Source organism: Palaemon carinicauda, chromosome 26 (assembly GCF_036898095.1).
Source record: "Palaemon carinicauda isolate YSFRI2023 chromosome 26, ASM3689809v2, whole genome shotgun sequence".
Taxonomy (NCBI): domain Eukaryota; kingdom Metazoa; phylum Arthropoda; class Malacostraca; order Decapoda; family Palaemonidae; genus Palaemon; species Palaemon carinicauda.
The window spans coordinates 95098568-95119788 of record NC_090750.1 but is presented as its reverse complement, the minus strand read 5'-3'; the positions used below and the strand labels follow the sequence as shown (position 1 = coordinate 95119788).

The window sequence follows — 21221 nt, the reverse complement described above, 5'->3', positions numbered from 1 at the left end:
GGACATAAGCTGGTTCCTGTCCGAGGCTACGGTTTCAACCTTCTCACCTAATGCTTGAATAGCTAAAAACATATCGCGCATTGAAGGTTCATGAGTGCTAATAGGGGGTTCAGAAACTACCACTACAGGGGAAGGATTAGGTTCAGGGGCATGGGAGGAGGAAAATTCTAAAGATCTAGATGAGCTTCTCCTCACCCTATCTCTTTCGAGCTTACGAGTATACTTTTCATACTCTAACCACTCGAATTCTGATAAAACCACACACTCCTCACACCGATCTCCTAATTGGCAGGATTTACCCCGGCAATTAGCACAAACAGTATGAGGGTCGATAGAGGCTTTCGGAAGACGTTTGTTACCATCTTTCGCACATTTGCGATATACAGGAGAAGGGTCAGCCATTATGAAAAACCAGAGAAAATCCAAAGGAAAGCAAAAGTTCATCAACAAAAAACAAAAAGCAAAACAGGTTTCAAGAGTTTTATTGAAGGAACACACCAACACAGCGAAAGCCAATAAAACCCAAAACAAAGTACTTCACCAATTCGGTAGAAAACTCGAGGTCTAGAGCGAGCGGAACCAATGTTGTCGGTGACACTGACAGAGAAGAACTGGAGTGGTTGAGAAGTATATGCGGTATCTGGCCGATAGTCGGCGCTGGTGGGCACACCCGCAACCTTCATGGCGATCGCTCGCGAGGTTTTTGGAATCTGTCGGGCCGTCGGAGACGTCAGATATTTATATATTCACCGGCTATGTTTAATATTTAAAACTAACCAGTTGGGGAACAACCAGGCTTAAAATATAGGTCTCTCAACTTACAAACTAAATTGGTTTCAAGAAGCGTGTTTGTCAGTTGAATTTTGTTACATTTTGGCCTAGGGTAGGCTTAACCTGAACCCTACAACCATAATTTCCAGCTACAGAAGTCAACAAATATTCAGGTTTTATATGAAATAAATATCACGTTATTGCAAATGCCAATTTGCTTACTGTATTAAATGATATAGAATTGATTTATTACTGTATTTCTTCATCTTATCTTTGTTATCTTTGTGTGATGTCGCCGTGGTTGTTTAACTTGTATGTTGATGGAATGGTGAGAGAGGTGAATGCTCGAGTGCTTGGACGAGGATTAAAACTGGTAGGCGAGAATGATCATGAATGGGAGGTAAATCAGTTGTTGTTTGCGGATGATACTGTACTGGTAGCAGACACAGAAGAGAAGCTTGACCGACTAGTGACAGAATTTGGAAGGGTGTGTGAGAGAAGGAAGTTGAGAGTTAATGTGGGTAAGAGTAAGGTTATGAGATGTACGAGAAGGGAAGGTGGTGCAAGGTTGAATGTCATGTTGAATGGAGAGTTACTTGAGGAGGTGGATCAGTTTAAGTACTTAGGGTCTGTTGTTGCAGCAAATGGTGGAGTGGAAGCAGATGTACGTCAGAGAGTGAATGAAGGTTGCAAAGTGTTGGGGGCAGTTAAGGGAGTAGTAAAAAATAGAGGGTTGGGCATGAATGTAAAGAGAGTTCTATATGAGAAAGTGATTGTACCAACTGTGATGTATGGATCGGAGTTGTGGGGAATGAAAGTGATGGAGAGACAGAAATTGAATGTGTTTGAGATGAAGTGTCTAAGGAGTATGGCTGGTGTATCTCGAGTAGATAGGGTTAGGAACGAAGTGGTGAGGGAGAGAACGGGTGTAAGAAATGAGTTAGCGGCTAGAGTGGATATGAATGTGTTGAGGTGGTTTGGCCATGTTGAGAGAATGGAAAATGGTTGTCTGCTAAAGAAGGTGATGAATGCAAGAGTTGATGGGAGAAGTACAAGAGGAAGGCCAAGATTTGGGTGGATGGATGGTGTGAAGAAAGCTCTGGGTGATAGGAGGATAGATGTGAGAGAGGCAAGAGAGCGTGCTAGAAATAGGAATGAATGGCGAGTGATTGTGACGCAGTTCCAGTAGGCCCTGCTGCTTCCTCCGGTGCCTTAGATGACCGCGGAGGTAGCAGCAGTAGGGGATTCAGCATTATGAAGCTTCATCTGTGGTGGATAATGTGGGAGGTTGGGCTGTGGCACCCTAGCAGTACCGGCTGAACTCGGTTGAGTCCCTGGTTAGGCTGAGGGAACGTAGAGAGTAGAGGTCCCCTTTTTGTTTTGTTTCATTGTTGGTGTCGGCTACCCCCCAAAATTGAGGGAGGTGCCTTGGTATATGGATGGATGGATCTTTGTTATTTTCAGTTGGATTTGTGTTTGTATCTCCGAATGTCTGTAAGTTGAGGACCTTCTGTACAGCACTTCAAAAGATCACTAGAAAGCTCTATGGTGTCCCACACACCTTACAATGCATAATCAGTGTACTAAGCAAAAATGGTTTTACGGCATCACATTCTACAATATTTCATCAATTAAAACCTATTTTTTTTTCAAAGTAAAATCATTCTAGTTAGTCCAATGACTTACCTTTGCATGCTCCGCATGCGTGGCAAGCAGACTTAAGCCACTACCGATGGATGGCATGATGCACTGTACTGTATCTCGATCAATTTGTGTTCAACGTTGATCCTCCTGAAACTGAATAAAAATATCAGAAGAAAAATTCAATTGTTTGACTTCTCAGAAGGGAATATCAGAATAATACCTATACCTCTGAATAGGGTAATACAAATCCTATTACTTTTCAATAAACGTCTAAAGACCTTAAGCAAAATTTTTCAGAGTACAACAAGGTACAGTATTACTTTCAGAATACAATCATTGCCTGATTAACACATTTGAAGCCCAATATCAATAAAAAATAAATATTTATACTATAAAGCTTTAATTAAATATGACAAATTTGGAAGTAATTTGTATTTTTCCTAGCAATGCAAACCTGGAGTTCTTTACTAGGGAGTATTATTTTAGCGAAGCTAAAACCAGCCGATGAGATTTTTTGTCAGCGTGTAACTACCCACCACTAGTTAGCGGGGACAGGGAGCAGGGTAGGTTAACCCTGATGCTCACACCAGCACTTTTGTAATTGCAGCAGGATTTTCAGGGGGTTGGTGCTGGCGGGTCAGTATGTCTAAAGAGCTCTTTTGTATTGCTCGGAAATAATACAAATTACTTCCAAATTTGTCATTTGTTCCTGTGCAAAATACAAAACTTCCGCTCTTTACTTGTGGAGACTCCCCTGTAGGTGGAAGTCCGAAACCAACTGGCTGGTAACTGTCCCGAGATGGCCTCTGTATAGTTGAGGGATCCTGCACCTCCTTATCCTCATAGTAAAACGGCCTGGTCAATCATTTTTGGCGAATAAGGAATTAATCTCTTGGAACATATATCGTAGCTATTCAGGCCGTGCCCTCTACTAATATTTTTTTCCGGCCCCCCGTGACAGGAGGACGGGGACATAACACATATATACTGTAAATGTATATGTGGTTGTCCAAAGAGCGTGAAACTCACAAACAGAAGAACGAGGTCAGCTGTGCAGACTTCCCCAAATGCTGCACCCCAAGAGAGGGAAGATGAAGTGGGAAGTGGCCAGTCACTGCCACATTCATCCTTGACTTACTTAGCGGGTAATCCTCCACCCTCGAACCACTGATATTTGTCCCGCAAGGGAGCTGAAGCGTTTAGATCACGTTACGAGCAGCCACCACAGGACCTATTGAGAATGTGTCTAGGCTCCTGTCAGTTATTTCTTGCAGGTAGCAGGAAGTGAATGTTGTTTGATGTTTCCACCTACCTGCTTTTAGTACCAGCTGAACAGAAAAATTATTTTGGAATGCCAGGGAAGTACTTATTCCCTTGACATCATGGGCAGGGGGACGTCTACCTGACGTTGAGGTATCTGAGGCCCGTGCCCTTTTCTATTACTCGCCTAATCCAAGAGATCGAGTTCTTCATAATTCTCCTCTTGGTCTCGCCGTGCTGACGAACAGCTTGTTGATCTGGGGTCGCGCGCTCTTCTCATCCTTATGAGATATAACCTCATCTTTCTTATGAGGCATAGTTACAGTTGATCAGTATCGTCTGTCACTGTTCAGAGACTCCCAATCCTAAAGGGGCCAAATCTAGGATTCGCTAAGGACAGATTTTTAGTCTTTGCAACACTCAGGGACAAAACCAAGTGTGACCTGCCAACCATCCCCTGAAATGGGTGATGACGTACGAAAGACGACGTAGCTCGCTGACTCTACCTGCATAGGTCAGAGCTAAAGGAAAACCATCTTTGAGGTCAAGTCCTTATCCAATGCTTGACGTAGAGGCTCATAAGGGCCTTCTTTCTGTGAATGTAAGACCCTGACAATGTTCCAAGGAGGTGGTCTAGCTTTCAAATGAGGGCAGGAATGCTTGAAGTTCCATATGAGGAGTGACAATTCCGTCGAGGAAGAAACGTTAACTTGATACAGTTCGAAGAAAATGTTCAAGGCTGAACAAAAATTTCACCACCGACACCGAGTGAATTTTTCCCCCCCTGAGGAACAGTAAAAACTCCGCTACTGCTAGAATACCGGCACTGAGTGGAGAGATACCCCATCAATAACCTCCACCACAAAAGATGGACCACTTTGCCTGATACACCATAGACGACGACTCCTGGAGGTCTCTTGCCATGCGCATAGCAACCGGCTTAAAAAAGCCTCTCTTGCAATTACAGTAGTTCCTGGATAGCCTCAAGGTGTGAAGACCTAACCATGGTATCGCTTGGTGGAAAATCTTCACGTGAGGTAGTCTGAGTAGCTCAAAAAGTAGAGGGAAGTCTCGTTGGTACCTCTGTGAGCAGATATAGAGGGTCCGGAAACCATTCTCTATGTTGTCACAGCAGATCCTGCAGTCTTTGCTAGATTTTGCGATGTCCTTACCCTGTTCAATACCCTCCTTACAAGGTAGAAGGAGGGGAATGCATAGACATCCATCCTGTCCCAAGGGTGTTGAAAAGCATCCTGCTTGAATGCTTATGGTTCTGGTACTGGTGAGTGGTACATCAGAATTTCCCGACGTCACGTACAAGTTGATTGTCCGTTCGGAGCCAACTATCTAAGTCCTCCTGTTCAGATTGTTTGCAAGTACATTCTTCTTGCCCCAGATAAAGTGGGCTCTTGAGGCTACCAAATTTTCTTCCATCCACCTTAGGATTTTCACAGCTAGCAGATATAGATACTGTGTAAAGGTCTCTCCTTGTTTATTTGAGTGGGGCACTACTGTAGTGTTGACACTCATCAGCACTACATATTGCCCTGAAAGGAGCTGATGAAAGTACCTGAAGGTCAGGTAGGCTGCCCTCATTTCCAGGAGGTTTTGTGGCACTGCCATTCGGATTTGGACAAAGTCTGGATGATGTCCAGTGTAACAGATGAGCCTCCCCTTCTTTTAATGTGTCTGTAAAGAGCAACAAATCCAAGAGAGGAGAGAGAGGATCTGCTCCTCTGAGGAGTTTGGTGTCTGATATCCACCAACTCAGGTCTCTCTTCTGTCCGGGTCCCACTGGCACTAGGGTACTCGGTGGGTCTCTGTGTAAAGACCAGAAGATCATCAGCTGTCACTATAGAGACTGTATGTGGAGACGGCCATGGGGAACTAACTTCGAGAGATGTTACATGTCCCAGCCATTTTGCCACTGGTGCTAGCAATTTGCCTCTCCAGAGAAAGCTCTGCCAGTACTTGATCCCCTAACAGAAAGACCTTGCTTAGTGTGGTCTCAAACAAAGGTGGACCAGTCTGAAGATGGTCGGTCTGTGAAGGGGAAGCTATATGCCATACCTCTTTGCAAGGGCGAGCTTTGGCAAGGCGAATGCTGGTAAGGTGCCCTGGCTTGCACACCTCTTCTTATTTGTCCTACTGGGAGTGTGTACTCCCAAGGTGATAGCTGGAAAAGCGAGCCTTTCTCAGCTCTTTCAGGTAATTGTTACCTGTGTGCAATTGCGAGGAGTGTGTCCATGATCATAGGGCAAAAACTGGTAGAGCATGCTCGTTCCAGTTCGCCCAACTACAAGGTGGTGAGAGTTGGAACTGTGCACTGATTTGTGCACCTTTCCCAGTTCTCAAAGGTAACGGATCTAACCGTGCGTGCCTTTCTCAGCTCGCCCAGGTATCACAACGTAGAACTCGCCTTTATTCTAGACCTTGCTTCTTGTGTGTGATGGTCTTGATGGAAAGACTCGCCCTAAAGAGAACACTACGTGTAGAAGTAGTGAGACGCCTCTCTTAGTCAGGAAGACGAGCTCGTCTGCCCACCTTACTCGGTGAATGTATACGCAGCACTGCACAAGATTTCCTTACAAAACTAGTCTGTGTTCATACCCAAGTAGGATTGTGGCGGGATGTAAACAAAACAACCCCCACACCCTTGAATCTTACTTCTGACAATTGTCTCCGCAACACAATCTTTTCCCTGACGTTATCATAAACTGGACTCAAACTGAAGGGCAACAAAAACAAAACATGACCTTAAAACTATATTTCTCAAAACTTAAAACTAAATCAATAACCATCCACATTCAAATTATCAACACTTAAAACTAATCAAAAACTCAACACAAAATAACATATATATAGTAACCAAAAGCACCATTCATATAACCCGCAAAAACCTTAACAGACTTAAAATTATCCCATACACCAAAACCAATATTTGTTTATGTGTGGACGTCTTTGTCCACACAAGGGCCAACAGTCCTTTTACAGCCCAACCACAGCTCTCTAGCTACCGTAACACTGACAAATGTTATTTCATAATTGCATTAATCATCATCATCATCACAATCCTTATTATCGGTGATCCTAACGGAAAATCCTTCAAACGGGCTGGGTCATTATGGCATCAAAAACGGATTTTGAGCGAAGCGAAAATCCAATTTTTGGGTGAGATAGCCATGGCGTCCTGATGGAAGGTTCCTTTTTGGTAGCTTCCTTGGTTATATAACTACTAAATATTCCCAGAGAATTTAACCACAGGTTATCACAGAATTCTAACTTCTGGAGCGAGTATCCTAAAGGTTTCCCTTTAAGACATCGTATGTCAACAGGGGACGCATGTATTAACGCGCCACATAGCTATCTGCACCCCACATAGAGTTAACACTTCGATGTGTAGGGGCGGAGAATAGCTGGGGAGCCGTTCCACAGCTAATCTCGTTCGTGGCTACTTTTGGTACTCGAGACGTAAACAAACGGGCGCCATTGCTAAATGACGTCACGTCCGTCCTCATCCTGAAGCCAGTTGCTTGCCGATCACCATGATACAGCAGGACAGGGTGGGACCTGAAAAAACTGGACGAAGTAGCAGGGAGGGTCCATCAGGACGCCATGGCTATCTCACCCAAAAATAGATTTTTCGCTTCGCTCAAAATCCGTTTTTTGGGCTCAAGCCATGGCGTCCTGATGGAAGAATACCAGAGAATCAATGTATCGTGATAGATTTTCCCCTTGTAGTGTAAGTGCCGAGGGCTTTGAACAGGTTAGCATAGTAATCTCAATAGAGGAACCGTAGGGAAGAAAAACTTCCTGCCCCCCTGGCAGTGAAGTCCCCACAGACCATGCTGAAGATCAAAGTGGTCATCGAAGGGCTACCCACCTTGCTGGGAGAACATGAAGAACTCTGAGAAAAGACTGAATGGTTGGTATTCATATAGGAACATTCTCAAGGCAGACAAGTGGTGGTTAGGCACTGTATGTGAAGAGAAAGTCGTCTGGTCTAGAAGGCATGATGTAAGTAAGTATTCGTGTAAGAATATTACATTGCAGAGGTGAGTATATAATAAGGATTGAATCCTAAGTAATCTTCATCGTATATAAGAGGAAGAGGATAATAAAACTATGACAGTCATGTATTTCATAGTATAAGTAGGAGCGGATTGAGACGCACAAGTAATAAAATAGAAATTTTATTTCACAATTGCAGAAAATGGTAATTAAATGCAAAAGGGTATGTAAAAGTAATTTACAACAAATTATAATGTACATAGTAATGAAAGACTTGCTCTTGAATCTGAAAGGGAATTTCAAGTTATTAGTAGGCACTCGTTCCAGAGGAACGTCAGTCTTTAAAAAGAAAACACATCACGCTCTAGGCATGCGGCACTCATGTGACGACTATGACATTTCACCTGGGAGAAGAACAGTATATGAAAAAGCACTAAATGTCTTTGAAATCACTACGTATCACACGAGGGTCAACATAGGCACCCGAGGAGTTAGAGTCCCAAGTAACTCACTGTTCTATGCAGAGTTAGGTGCAGGTTTCATAACACTACCTGCGGCTACCACAAAATGTTTGACTTCATGCACTTGTTTCGCATAATGTTTGAAGAAAACACGTGAGGATTTCCAGCCTGTGAAACTCTTAAGGCTTTCAAAATCCATACTCTGAAAGAAATTCAGAGACGATGCAACTTTTCTAGGATCGTGACCTGCGGGTGTACTGTCAGGATCCGCTCTGCGAATGAAGTAGGTGATTTTCGCTCTTAGTTGTTTCAGTGACAGGTCGCTGCCCGATGTTTCTCCTTTGAAGAGTTGGCCTCCACCAAAGTCAGAAGTTCTACGAAGATAGACCTTGAGGCTCTCTACTGGACATAGAGAGGTATCTTCTTTCAGGGGGCATATTCTCCAAGGGCCCCATCTTTTGGTGGGTAGTTCGTTTTTGGCGAGAAACGTCGGATCCGGGAAGAGGGTAAGGTCTCCTGAATCTGTAAACAGAATGTGACCCTCGTCCCTTGATAATGCCACTATTTCGCTGACTCGGGCTCCTGAGGCAAGAGCAAAAAGAAAAATAACTTTTTGAGTCAGATCCTTGAGAGGGCACGAATCATTGTCCAAGTTGGAGGCAAAATGGAGCACCTTGTCCAGGGACCAGGAGATCGGTTTTGGTGGGGGTGCTGGGCCCTTCTTGACGATGCTGTGTGCCCAGGGATCGAAGGTCCAACGATCCTGGAATTGGCGGAGTCTTCCTCCCACCGGAAGCACTTCATTGCTTCTGGTGTCCCGAGGGTTTACTGCCTCGGCCGCTAGCTCCCCTTCCTCCTCTGCCTCTGGAGGGACGGCGAGATGCGTCTCTGCCTGCACCTCTGTTTGAGCCTCTACCTTTGGGACGAAAGGTAGTCGTCTGTTGCTCGAAAGCAGGGGTGAAAACCGGCGACTGTGACAAGACCGGTTGGGTGACCAGCTGAAAGGTCTGCTGTGGCTGAGCTGCCACTTGGGGAGTAGCGGGTCCCGGAAACTGTCGTCTCTGTTGACGTTGCTGGGGTTTCTGCTTGGAGGATTTCCTCTTAGGTTGAGGGCCGTCATCCTGAGAGGATTTCCTCTTCTTCGACATGCCCCACTTGTGGAGAAGGTTCCTGTTCTCCGTGGCGGCCTTGTCTGTGATCTCTTTCACAAGGTCAGAGGGAAAGAGGTGCTTACCCCAGATGTTGGAGGAAATCAGCCTCCGGGGTTCGTGTCTCACTGTGGCACTGGAGAACACGAATTCACGACAGGCTCTACGAGCCTTCATGAAGCTGTACAGGTCTTTAACCACAGTCGCCAAATGCGTTTTGGCGAGCACCATGTAGTGATCGGGGACTCTAGTGTCACCGGCCATGACGTCGAGCTGTACCTGGAGGGACATGGATGCGGCGAGCCTTTCCTTCGTGTCATGTTCCCGACGAAGGAGATGGTCATTAAGTTTCGGGAGGTCTTCGTTAAACTGACGTCCAGCAATGTCAGGTTCTAGTTTCCCCACCACGAAAGTATGCTGGACATCTTTCCAGTGTCGAACATCGGGGGGAGTAACCAGGGAGAAGGGTCTGCACTCCTCCAATGTAGGGCAAGGTTTCCCTTCTTCCACTGCCTTGTGTACCGCAGCGAAGGCCTTTTCCATGAAGGGGAGGATTGCATCATCTGGTGCGACGTAGGTAGGGTGCTTCTTGCTCAGCGCTGGAAGCTTTGAGCAGGTAAAACCCCTACTTTTAACAGCATTGGCCAGCATAGCCTGGGCCTTCGGGAGATCGAACACTATCACCTCCTTAGGTTCGGTCTCTTCTCTAGAGGCAGGTTCGGAACGAAGTCGGACGTAACAGTCCGGATAAGCCTCAAAACTCGGGAGGAATTTCACTTCTTCCAGGGCAACCGAGCTGACCTTCTCACTGACGAAGATCCTGCCCGTTGCGATAGGCATGTGTTCGGCATACCTCCAGGGGTTGGCGTGCGAACATGCCGGGAGGTCCTTAACCAAAATAGTTTTCGGCTCCTTTGAACTTCCCATGGTCCTGATGTATTCGTGTGTCTCACGGAGTTTCTTGTCCATAAGAGCTTCGAGCATACGGAACATCTCCTGGGCGCTGGATGGGATGGGGTCCGGGGTGGCGGAGGTAGACGGGAGTGATACATCCGTCGGTGTAGGAGTTGGGGCGGGGTTGGAAGGTGGAGCGACTTCTTGCTCCAACTCGGTGTATTCCACTTAGTCTTCCTCATAGTCCAGTTCTTCGGCCATGAGGTTCCTCTCCGTGGTCTCCGACACCTCCGACATACGTTCTGCGTTGTCGGTATCCAGGCGACACTCGTGCATGGACTGGGCCATGACTACATCGGGCTCCACCGTTATCTGGACGGTGGGGATCTGATCCTTGGGGACCACAGAGTCTGGGGATGACTTCGGGAAAAGCAAGGCCCTCGAGTCTTCAGTGGCAAGGTATGGTCCAGTGGCGTTCTTCTGGAAGCCACGCACCCACTTGCATAGCTTCTCTCGAGAAGCGTCCCTAACCTCCGCTGAGGGAGGATTATTGAACGCCTCGACCAGGCGGTCCTGGCAGACCGGACAGTTCTGCGGGTCCCAAAACTTCAGATCGCCTTTCTTGTTGGCGCAAGGGGCTCGAGTCCTACACGCCGTGTGCCCATAGAAGTGCGGGCGCTTCACTCCACAGAAGCCGTGGTCGCACTTCACGTATTCCTCCTGTAAGAGAAAGAGAACATGAGTATGGGGTAGTCATATTAATGACATATTCTAAAGTTAAATATTAAAGGATTAATCTTTAACTTAATTTTAAGTGATATAAACATTGTGATGTTTTTGAGAGTGGGCGGGAATGAAGGAGATAGACGCAGACTCCGTGTAACCCGCCCGGCTGCTTACCGTAACCTTATCCATAGGCAATTTGTTTGTGACCAAAGGCACAAGGCAGAATTCTTCATAGATTGCCAGGAAGGCAGGGGGGAATTCTGGTAGGAATTGCCAAGGATATAAAACTGGGACTGAGACCACTCAGACCATAGAGTTGGGAATGTAGGAGATCCCAAAGGGTAACTGTTTCCGGCAACCAGCCGTGCTAAGATACACACAGCATGCTGGAAAATTGGGATATGCAAGAAGACAGCATGGCCATTAATAGAAAGGTAAGACAATACCTATCTATTTATGTAGTCAAACCATCTGGTTGCAATGTAGGGCTATCAGCATGAGTTGATAGCTAGGAGAAGGGGTGCAAGTCGCTTTGACGCCTCCGGAAGGCTCCGGCAGACCGACGGCACGCCGGAGGCCACTCCAGCAGAGATTCTGGCATTAGGGAAGACAAATATAGAAGTCAGGAGTAATGCCAGGATGGCGGCCGCCGGCACAACGGCAGCACGCCGGCGGGAGGCAGCGGCTCCGGCAGCCGAAGGTTACCGGCTTGGTGACAGGGACAAGGATGGGTTATAGCAGAACCGGACTGCCGGCAATGGATGCCGGCACTCCGGGGGCCGGACCGATGGACGGACGACCGAAGCTATGAGGTATAAGGGAAGGACATCGGCTGTACGCCGACGGGAGGCGGCAGCCCTCCAGCACGCGGAGGACTGACGGCCTGGGGGGCAAGGAAAGTCACTAAGGGAGGGGGTTCGGTATCACCGACAGAAGAGGCGGCAAGGGACCGGCACCAGGACAGAGAAAGAGACAGAAGGAGGGATGTAGGGGTACGGACACGGACCCAAAGACATCCCACCTGAATGGGTGTACCCATGATAGAGGCTAGCCCTATCACCCAGAGGCAGGGGCCGCAGGTGGCCGGGAGCCAGAGTAGCCCAAGGGAGGGCTAGGGAACACCCAAGAGGGGGGAGAACTCCTGCGGACAAAACGCATCCAGTGGCTAACCCCATAGGACACTATGAAGGGTATATGTACCAGAGCGGACTGCACACAGGGATTCAAGGTAGCCCTAACACTCCACCCTAAGGAGGAGTTGTAGGACAGGGGACAGATGGGTATAGACTAACCTAAGTATAGGCTAGGCCATACAAGAGATAGGTGGGGAGGGGAGAAGAAGAAGGGTCTTCTATAGGGGAGGCTCTGTACCAAAGCGGCCACCAAGGAAGGAAGGACGCTCCCTAGCCTAAGGTTAGGCAACCTGTCTGAGAACGGTGCATGGGTACCGTTTCAGCAAGGCACAGAACTAACTCCCCCCAAGCCTAACCTAGAGCAGGGATATTACACCCTGAACCAGGAAGGATGGAAGACATATCGCATTTCAGGGAAGGTCAGGTAACCTAACCTCAGCAATAGAGGAAGGGCAGGCCGTTCCTCATTCTCGGACGCAACCCTAAGGGGGAATCATTCCCTTAGGGAGGACAGAGAAGAGATAAGTACTCTGGTATGAGCTTGATCCCCTTACGTGGTAGGGGGGACAAGGCTACACAGAGGGAATGCCCTAAGGCAGGGGGTGAAGGGAGCATATAGGGGGCCTACAAGTAGGTTAGGTTAGAGAGGCACACTGTCAAACCTATCCCCTATATGGTCCCTGAAGGTGAAAAGACTTGCATCACAGTAAACAGTATCATAAAATAATGCCACTATCTTCATAACTAAACCTAGGATCACTGTAATATATCATGCATGAACACTGAGGATAGGCACTCTGGCCTAGGGGCTAGACTAGCGAACTGGTATGGGGTCAGTCGATGACCAATAAAAGAGCGTCAAAACACGATATATAAAGTTCCTAGCTATGAAGACTAAATAACTAATAGTATCGATTAGTTAATGAGGCCGGAAAAAGCTGTTGAGGCTAGCTAAATAAGGCATGCAAAACAACAGCGGCGCCATAAAATGGCGGGTCCGGTAGTAGCACAGCTCTGCCACAAAACATAAAATATCTCGAAAAGTAAAAGTTACTTTACGGTCAGAGCTTATTTAAACAATACTGGAACCTTGTACTCAACTTTCCAGAAGAAGGCGAGGCCGAGGGTAGAGACATGGCTAAGATGCAAGTCGATAAGATACGCACAGGGAAAAATCTGTCTAGTAAGGCAAGCTACTAAGCAAAGGATGGGGGACGGACGTGACGTCATTTAGCAATGGCGCCCGTTTGTTTACGTCTCGAGTACCAAAAGTAGCCACGAACGAGATTAGCTGTGGAACAGCTCCCCAGCTATTCTCCGCCCCTACACATCGAAGTGTTAACTCTATGTGGGGTGCAGATAGCTATGTGGCGCGTTAATACATGCGTCCCCTGTTGACATACGATGTCTTAAAGGGAAACCTTTAGGATACTCGCTCCAGAAGTTAGAATTCTGTGATAACCTGTGGTTAAATTCTCTGGGAATATTTAGTAGTTATATACCCAAGGAAGCTACCAGAAAGGAACCTTCCATCAGGGCGCCATGGCTTGAGCCCAAAAATCAAGAGAATCGTTCAGTGCAATCAAATCGTAATCCTAATCGTAGTCCAGGTCATCAACGGTTGCGTAATCCAAGAGCAGTCTTAATACAATCTAATACAGGCCAGGTCATCAACAATATATCCACTTTTCAAAAATTTAAGTCTCTCCAAAGGAGGAATCACGGCCTGCCAAAATAAAAAAGAAAAACACTTATGAACACTCCTAACTAACTGAACTATCGCACTATAATCAAAGATAAATAATAAACTTTCTATCATTCACGAACGCGCCTAACAAAAATGAATAAAAATGATATTTTGATTATGAAATAAATTTTTGAATATGCTTACCCGGTGAATATATAATAGCTGACGTCTCGGACGGCTCGACAGAAAAACACAAAAACTCGCGAGCGATCGCCATGAAGGTTGCGGGTGTGCCCACCAGCGCCGACTATCGGCCAGATACCGCATATACATGTAAACAGCTCCAGTTCTTCTCATCCCGCTGGGTCTCTATCGGGGAGGAAGGGGGGGCCTTTAATTTATATATTCACCGGGTAAGTATATTCAAAAATTTATTTTATAATCAAAATATCATTTTTAAATATTAAACTTAGCCGGTGAATATATAATAGCTGATTCACACCCATGGTGGTGGGTAGAGACCAGTATTAATACAGTTTACGGCGTATATGCTTAGAGTTTTTGACAGTTATATCATAACAAAACCCAAATAAATATAGGTACCTGGTAAGGAAGCTGACTTTGACGATTACTCTGCCTTGTTAGTCTGCTTTCCTCACGAAGCCCAGCCATCCTCTTAGGATGCTGAAAGACTCCCAGGAGCTGAAGTATCAAGGGCGGCAACCCATACAACAGGACCTCATCAAACCCCTAATCTGGGCGCTCTCAAGAAATGACATTTGACCACCCGCCAAATCAACCAGGATGCGAAAGGCTTCTTAGCCTTCCGTACAACCCAAAAACAAGATTAAAAACATTTCAAGAGACAGATTAAAAGGATATTGGAATTAAGGGAATGTAGTGGTAGAACCCTCAGCCACTACTGCACTCGCTGCAACGAATGGACCCAGTGTGTAGCAGTCCTCATAAAGAGTCTGGACATCTTTTAAGTAAAATGCCGCGAATACCGACTTGCTTCTCCAAAAGGTCGCGTCCACAATACTTCGCAGAGATCTATTTTGCTTAAAGGCCACGGAAGTTGCTATAGCTCTTACTTCGTGTGTCTTAACCTTAAGCAAGCAACGGTCTTTTTCACTCGTGAGAATGAGCCTCTCGGATTAAAAATCTAATAAAATATGACAAAGCATTCTTTGACATAGGTAAAGATGGCTTTTTAACTGAGCACCATAAGGCCTCAGATCCACCTCGTAAGGACTTAGTACGAGCTAAGTAGAACTTAAAAGCTCTAACTGGACACAGTACTCTTTCAAGTTCGTTGCCTACGATCTCTGACTGGCAAGGTATATCAAATGACTTAGGCCAAAGACGAGAAGGCAGTTCATTTTTGGCCAGGAAACCAAGCTGAAGTGAACATGTGGCTTTATCTGTGGAAAAGCCGATGTTCTTACTGAAGGCATGATTCTCACTGACCCTTTTAGCCGAAGCCAAGCACACTAAGAAAAGTGTCTTGAGGGTAAGATCCTTCAGGGAGGCTGAATGTAATGGCTCAAACCTGTCTGACATCAGGAACCTTAGGACCACGTCTAAGTTCCATCCAGGAGTTGCCATACGACGTTCCTTAGAGGTCTCGAAAGACTTAAGGAGATCTTGGAGATCTTTATTATTGGAAAGATCTAAGCCTCTATGTCGAAAGACCGAAGCCAACATGCTCCTGTAGCCCTTAATAGTGGGTGCTGAGAGGGAGCGAACATTTCTCAGATGTAAGAGAAAGTCTGCGATTTGGGCTACAGAGGTACTGGAAGAGGAAATAGATGCTGACTTGCACCAGTCTCGAAAGACTTCCCACTTCGACTGGTATACTTTGATGGTAGAAGCTCTCCTAGCTCTCGCAATCGCTCTGGCTGCCTCCTTCGAAAAGCCTCGAGCTCTTGAGAGTCTTTCGATAGTCTGAAGGCAGTCAGACGAAGCGCGGGGAGGCTTTGATGAAGATCCTTTACGTGGGGCTGCCGTAAGAGATCTATCCTTAGAGGAAGACTCCTTGGAATGTCTACCAGCCATTGAAGTACCTCTGTGAACCACTCTCTCGCGGGCCAGAGGGGAGCAACCAACGTCAACCTTGTCCCTTCGTGAGAGGCGAACTTCTGCAGTACCTTGTTGACTATCTTGAATGGTGGGAATGCATACAAGTCCAGGTGAGACCAGTCCAGTAGAAACGCGTCTATGTGGATCGCCTCTGGATCTGGGACTGGCGAGCAATAGATTGGGAGCCTTTTGGTCAATGAGGTGGCAAAGAGGTCTATGGTGGGTTGACCCCAAGTCGCCCAAAGACTCTTGCACACGTCCTTGTGGAGGGTCCATTCCGTGGGGATCATCTGACCTCTCCGACTGAGACAGTCTGCCAAGACGTTCAAGTCCCCCTGGATGAATCTTGTCAACAGGGAGATGCCTCGATTTTTTTACCATATGAGGAGGTCCCTTGCGATCACGTACAGCGTGTGGGAGTGAGTGCCTCCTTGCTTGGAGATGTACGCCAAAGCTGTGGTGTTGTCTGAATTGACCTCTACCACTTTGTTCCGAAGAATGCTCTCGAAATTCATCAAGGCCAAGTGGACTGCTAATAGCTCCTTGCCGTTGATGTGCATGCTCTTCTGAACTGAGGTCCAAAGACCCGAGCATTCCCGACCGTCCAGAGTCGCACCCCAACCCAAATCCGACGCGTCTGAGAACAACGCGTGGTTTGGGTTCTTGACTGCTAGGGACAGACCCTCTCTCAGACTTATGTTGCTGTCCCACCAGTTCAGGCATGCTTTTACTGGCTCGGAGACCGGGATTGATACAACCTCTAAAGTCTTGCTCTTGTTCCAGTGAGAGTCTAGATGGAACTGGAGAGGGCGAAGGTGAAGTCTCCCTAGCGAGACAAACTGCTCCAGGGATGACAGAGTCCCTACGAGACTCATCCAACTTCTTACTGAACAACATTCTCTTTTCAGCATGAGTCGGACTTTGAGCAGGGCTTGTTCTATTCGGGTGGCAGACGGAAAAGCCCGAAAAACTAGACTGCGAATCTCCATCCCCAAATAGAGAATCGTCTGGGATGGAATCAGTTGAGACTTTTCTAAGTTGACCAAAAGTCCCAACTCCTTTGCCAGACCCAACGTCCAGTGTAGATCCTGCAGACAGCGATGACTGGACGATGCTCTGAGAAGCCAGTCGTCCAAGTACAGGGAGGCTCGAATTCCCGATAAATGAAGGAATTTTGCCACATTCCTCATGAGCCTCGTAAACACGAGAGGAGCAGGACTGAGGCCGAAACACAGTGCTCGAAACTGGTACACCACATTCCTGTAAACAAACCTCAGAAACGGTTGGGAATCCGGGTGTATAGGAATGTGGAAGTACGCATCTCGCAGGTCGAGAGAGAGACCATCCAGTCTCCCTCTCTGACCGCTGCTAAGACGGACTTCGTGGTCTCCATCGTAAATTTTGTTTTCGTAACAAAAACGTTGAGCGCACTGACGTCTAGCACTGGCCTCCAACCTCCTGTATGCTTTGGGACTAGGAAGAGACGGTTGTAAAACCCCGGTGATTGAAGGTCCGAGACTTTCACCACCGCTCCCTTCTCTAGCAACAGAGACACTTCGTGATGTAGAGCTTGTCTCTTTGACTCCTCTCGATACCTGGGAGAGAGGTCTATGGGAACTGTTACTAGAGGAGGTCTGCGTACAAAGGGTATTTTGTACCCCTCCTTGAGCAACAGAACAGACTCTTGGTCTGCACCCCTCTTCTCCCAGGCCTGCCAGAAGCTGTTCAGTCTGGCCCCTACCGCTGTCTGAGGACGTGGGCAGTCAGACTCTGCCACGGGAGGACTTGGCTCCTCTCCTCTTACCTCTCTTTCCCTCGGCACGAGAGCCTCCCCTGCTGGGAGCTCTGCCACGAAAGGGAGGGATAAACCTAGACGCAGGAGTCTCGATTCTGAGTCTCACAACAAAGGATGAAGAAGGAGCTCCCTTGCGAGCAGAAGAAGCCATCAGGTCATGTGTGTCCTTCTGCACAAGCGAAGCAGCAATGTCCTTAATCAGCTGTTGTGGAAACAAGGCAGCCGATAAGGGAGCAAAGAGCAGTTCCGATCTTTGACAGGGAGTAACTCCTGATGAAAGGAAAAAGCAAAGGGTTTCTCTCTTCTTCAAGACTCCCGACGTAAAGGTGGAGGCGAGCTCATTAGAGCCATCGCGGATGGCTTTGTCCATACAAGACATAATAAGTAAGGATACATCTTGGTCAGCAGACGAGATCTTCCTACTTAATGCTCCTAGAGACCAATCTAGAAAGTTAAAAACTTCAAAGGCCCTGTATACGCCTTTAAAGAGATGGTCAAGATCCGAGGAGGACCAACAAATTTTCGAGCGTCTCATGGCCAGGCGACGGGGAGTCTACGAGGCTTGAGAAGTCACCCTGGGCAGAGGCAGGGACTCCCAAGCCGAGAACTTCTCCCGTGTCATACCAGACGCTCGATCTAGAAGCTAGCTTAAAAGGTGGGAAGGCAAAGGCCGTCTTCCCCAAACTCCTCCTGGTAACCAACCAGTCGCCTAGAAGACGTAAAGCCCTCTTAGAAGAGCGAGAAAGCACTAGCTTAGTAAAGGCAGGCTTGGTAGCAGCTAAGCCTAGCGCAAACTCAGACGGAGGCGAACGAGGAGCAACAGTAACAAAATGATCTGGGAAAAGATCCTTGAAAATCATCATGATTTTCTTAAAATCCATCGAAGGTTGCACAGCCTTAGGTTCTTCTACATCTGATAAAACGTCCAAAGGATTATCATTATGAGGAGGATCAGCAACGTCCTCATCTGAAGGAACCTCGTCCGACAACTGATGAGTCTCAAGCAAGGGAGAGACCTGCCTTGGTGGCAATGCTTGACAAGCAGAGTCCACACGCAAAGGAGCATCAGTAGCAGTCCAGGACGCTACGTCATGTAACTGCTTAACGGACTGACTAGCAACAACAACAGGAGCGGGAGGACGCTCGACGTCAAGTCGAGACTGCCTTGACTGCCTAGATTGAGCAGTTAAAACAACTCTTGACTGCGGTGCTTGACGCTCAACGTCAAAACAAGTCAACTTAGCTGGTTGGCGAACGTCCTGAACGTCAACACGAGCATGCGGCAGCGGCTGAACGTCCACAAGCGGCTGAAAGTCAACACGGGACTGCATCGAGTGAGGCTCCAAGTCACGTGACTGACGTGACTTTGTAACGTCAACGTCAACAGGACGAGCAAAGGCTCGTTTGGGCGGCTGACGGCCAGGATCTTGATCAGCGTAACGGCGAGGATCATCGTGAACCTGCTCAACAGTATACTCCTCCATAAGGGAGGCAAGCTTATTCTGCATATCCTGCAGGACAACCCATTTAGGATCAACGGGAGTCGGTACGGGTCGAGACGATGGTAACGTCTGTGACTGCAAAACATTGCCTAAACTAAGACACTCGGAGCCCGTGTTACGCTTTTGTTTAGGGGGCAAGCAGTCTTCCGATGACTGCACAGGGTCAGAGCTGTCCCAATGGCTACAGCCAGGACGCTGGACCTGTCCTGAAGGGACTGACTTCCGCTTTAAGGGTCTCGAAACCTTGCTCCACGGTTTCTTACGCAAGAAGCCTTCGGATGACGAGGAGAAAACCGCCTCGCTCGTCTTATGGTAGGGGCGGTCTTGACGAGACACGCCCGAAACCATAGAGGGAACGTCTGTTCGTTGGTTAAAGCCTCTCGTACCCATAAGTCCTACGACATTACTTCTCCCTGGTGCATGGGAGCTTGCAAGAGGTCTCGGACTAGGCGAACGACAAGCACGAACAGACGAACCCTCGGTCGCAACACTGATAACACTTTGCGCACTAATCACTTTATCCCCACGATTTTCTAATGTGGCACTCTGACACTAACACTTTTACATCCGCCATGAGTTGATTACGGTCCGTAGCCAAAGATTCAACTCTCTCGCCCAACGCTTGAATGGCACGCAACATATCCCGCATTGATGGTTCATGAGTGCTAGTAGAAAGTTCAGGCACAACTACTACTGGGGAAGGATTAGGTTCAGGGGCATGGGAGGAGGAAAATTCTAATGATCTAGAGGAACTTCTCCTCACCCTATCTCTCTCTAGCTTACGAAAATACTTATCAAACTCTAGCCAGTCGAATTCCGAAAGTACCACGCACTCATCACACCGATCTCCTAATTGACAGGTTTTACCCCGGCAATTAGAACACACGGTATGTGGGTCGAGAGAGGCCTTTGGAAGATGTTTGTTACAATCCCTAGCATTACATTTACGAAATTTAGGAATTGGAGAAGGGTCAGCCATTTTGAAAAGTCAAAGAAAATCCAAAAACAATCCAAAGTCATCAACAATAAAATCTATCCAAAAAAGAGTTCAAGAGTTTTAATTGAAGATAAAAACACCTGCACTGCGAAAGCTCAAAACCAAAAAGAAGTACTTCACCAAGAATGACGAAAAACTCCAGGTCAACAGCGAGTAATGGAATCAACTTGTCGACAAGACCGACAGAGAAGAACTGGAGCTGTTTACATGTATATGCGGTATCTGACCGATAGTTGACGCTGGTGGGCACACCCGCAACCTTCATGGCGATTGCTCGCGAGTTTTTGTGTTTTTCTGTCGAGCCGTCCGAGACGTCAGCTATTATATATTCACCGGCCAAGTTTAATATTTAAAAACAGTACTTACTCCAATACAAGAAAAATCACATTAAAGCCGGCTGCCAATGAACAAAAAATCACAACCGACTCCTGCTACAGTCAAATATCCAATGCTTTCGCCCAAGACATTCATTACCGCCTTAACCTAGCTAAAAAATGTAAACAAACAACCTCAAATATACCGACAGTCTTTCCCACTACAAACAATCATTCGCTAACTACCCTTGTTCTTCGGCGCGCACTGCGGACACACAACCACGCACACAAACGCACATACACACACTCTCTCGCGCACGCGCGATCTAGCAAAACTAAAGCAAATTAAATTCTCTCTCTCTCTCTCTCTCTCTCTCTCTCTCTCTCTCTCTCTCTCTCTCTCTCTCTCTCTCTCTCTCTCTCTGACAAAACTAAAGCAAATGAAATTCTCTCTCTCTCTCTCTGACAAAACTAAAGCAAATAAAATTTCTCTCTCTCTCTCTCTCTCTCTCTCTCTCTCTCTCTCTCTCTCTCTCTCTGACAAAACTAAAGCAAATAAACACTTTCTCTCTCTTGCGGTTTGACAAAACTTAAGTAAATAAACTCTCTCTCTCTCTCTCTCACTCTCTCTCTCTCTCTCTCTCTCTCTCTCTCTCTCTCTCTCTCTCTCTCTCGATTTGGCAAACAAAAAAAAAATAAATTAAAATAAAATTAATCCTCCACAACTACAGTAAAGGGATAAGTAGTATAAGTTGAAATTCAGTAAGATTTTAGACAGCAATCATTTAAATAACGG

The 21221-nt window shown here is 46.9% G+C and overlaps 1 long non-coding RNA gene across 1 annotated transcript in view; it reads right to left on the bottom strand.

The window, feature by feature from the left end:
• LOC137620279 (uncharacterized) overlaps nt 1–2564 on the bottom strand; it is a 34593-nt gene extending 32029 nt beyond the window's left edge. The window contains exon 1 of the long non-coding RNA XR_011040045.1: nt 2458–2564. This is a non-coding gene — a long non-coding RNA (uncharacterized lncRNA). The remainder of the gene's footprint in view (nt 1–2457) is intronic.
• Nucleotides 2565–21221: the final 18657 nt, after the last annotated feature.